The sequence below is a fragment of the Arachis ipaensis genome, chromosome B08 (genome assembly GCF_000816755.2).
Source record: "Arachis ipaensis cultivar K30076 chromosome B08, Araip1.1, whole genome shotgun sequence".
Classification (NCBI taxonomy): Eukaryota; Viridiplantae; Streptophyta; class Magnoliopsida; order Fabales; family Fabaceae; genus Arachis; species Arachis ipaensis.
Window position 1 is genome coordinate 91,639,934 of NC_029792.2, and position 2,697 is coordinate 91,642,630.

Consider the following 2,697-nt stretch of genomic DNA (forward strand, 5'->3'; position numbering starts at 1 on the left):
ATCACTAAATAAATAAGTGACATGAATATTAATAACATTATTAATTAAGTCATATTTTCTTTCATATGTTAGAAAAATATAATAAAAATCTTCTTGTAATTTTTTTTCTCAATTTTTTTGTACGAAACTTTAAATCCTAACAACCAATCATCAATGCTTTAAAATCAAAAGAAAAACTTTTATATTAGTAATCGTTGGTGGATTATTTTTACTCATATACTAAAATCGAATGATACTGACTCTTTGATATGTAAATTGTTTGAGTCAAATTTAATGGTGGAACAATATTAAACCCACTTAAAACTTTTTTGATAGTGAAATAAGACGTTTAAAACGTTACGGAATAAATTAGGATTCGACCCAAATGTTAAAAACAAAAATAATACTTTATCCTAATAAAAAAATTATTATTTTTTTTTAAATTTAGAAATAAAAAAATCGATGTACCTTTTTAATGAATATATTATCATGCAAACCTTTTTAATGAACTTGTTTTTATCAGAACCTAAATTGATTAAGACCTCTATTAACTACACCAAGTATCACAAAATCAGTTGGAAATATGAATTCTCCAACCTTTATTAACAAGTTTTCTACCACTCCATTGGAAATCTTGAGGGATCGAACAACCAGTTGTAATGACATCCTTATTGGTTTAACATTCTCAATGAGCATTTTTTTTAACATAAAAAGAGGCATCAAATTGATGCTTACACTTAGATCACAAAGTGCTCTTTCTATAAGCATATCACCAATGGTACATGGGATGAGAAAGCTTTCAGAGTCTTTAAGTTTTGGGAGTAGACCTCTTTGGATGATAGGACTACGTTCTTGTGTGAGAATCACTGTCTCTTTTTTCTTTCAACTTCTCTTCTTTGTAATAAGTTCCTTGAGGAATTTGGCATACAATGGCATTTGTTCCAAGGTTTCAACAAGTGGAATGTTGATTTAGAGTTTTCGAAAAATTTTCAAAAACTTAGAAAATTGCTTGTCTCTCATTTCCTTGTGCAACCTTTGTGGATAGGAAAGTTTAGGGACATAAGGTTTTGCCACTTCTTTCTCCTAGTGTGGCTGTGGTCCAGGGGCTATTTTTCTCTTCCTTAGAGACTTATGATTTATGCCTCCCCTCCTTGTCTTCTTCTTGCTCTTAGTTACCACCATTTCTTGTGTCTTTACCCACTATTTTCTCACTTCTGAGATGTGTGGCTTTACATTCTTCCTTAGAATTAGGAAGTGTGTCACCGGAAAAAGAATTTGTTGGCCTCTCAACAAGTTGTTTAGCCATCTGTTGTTGTATGAGCTTATTCTAAGCCATGATAGCACTAAGTGCGTCAAGCTCCATTACTCCCTTCTTCATGTTCACGTCTCTTTCAGATGAGTAGAAGTATTGGTTGTTGGCAACAATGTCTATGAGGTCCATTGCTTCCTCTAGAGTCTTCATATGAAGTGAGCCCCCTGCTGAATTATCTACTGAATTCCTTGAGGATATGTTGATGCCTTCATAGAAGATTTGCAGTTAAACCCAATTTGAGAATATGTTGGGTAGGCATTTTCTCAATAATGTCTTGAATCTTTCCCATACCTCGTAGAGTGATTCTCCCTCCTGTTGCTTAAATGTTTGAACCTCAGTTTTAAACTTCATGATCCTTTGAAGAGGAAAGAACTTAGTCAAGAATTTGTTGACTAAATCCTCCCACATAGCAATACTCTCCTTGGGGAAGTTTCCAGCCATTGGGATGCTCTATCTCCGTAGAGAAGGGAAACAAGAGTAGTCTATAGGCATCTTGTGGGACTCCATTTGTCTTGACTCTGTCACAGATTCTGAGAAAGGTGGATAAATATTGATTTGGATCTTCTTGAGCACCACCTCCGAATTGACAATTTTGTTGCACTAGGGTGACAAGTTGGGACTTGAGCTCAAAATTGTTGGCATATATATTAGGGTCAGGATACCACCACAATTACTAGGATTAGGATTGGTGTATAAACCCAACGTCCTTCTGATAGGTGAGTTATTAGCATTATGATTGCCAATTTCAACATTATGGTCATGATTAAACTCCTCAGCCATGCTGTGTTTTGAATTTTCTTCTTCAAACTCCTCAAGGACTGCTTTATCTCTTGCTTCTCTTTTTAACCTTCAAAGAGTCTTGTCTATGTCTGGATCGTTGATAAACCACTATTTTATGGTTTATCTTATGCTCAATTGAGTGGTTTATATCAATTCTTTACTCACTTATACATATAAATTGCATGGTTTTACATTTTCCTTCCTAATTTTGTTCTATAATTGGAAACTTGCTTCTCAAGCCTTTAAATTACCAAATATTAATTCTCTCTTATTACCATTCGATGCCATGATATGTGTGTTAAGTGTTTTCAGAGATTACAGGGCAGGAATGGCTTAGAAGATGGAAAGGAAGCACGGAAAAGTGGAAGGAATACAAGAAACTGAAGGAACTGCTAAAGCTGTCCAGCCTGACCTCTTGGTACTAAATCAACCATAACTTGAGTTACAGAGGTCCAAATGACGTGGTTCCAGTTGCGTTGAAAAGCTAACGTCCGGGGCTTCGCAATAATATATAATCTGTGATAGCTGCTCCGAAGCCAGGCAACGAGCACGCGTGGATCACGAGGACACGTGACCTGGTAAAAACCCAATCCATGCTAACGCGTAGACGACGCGTACGCGTGACT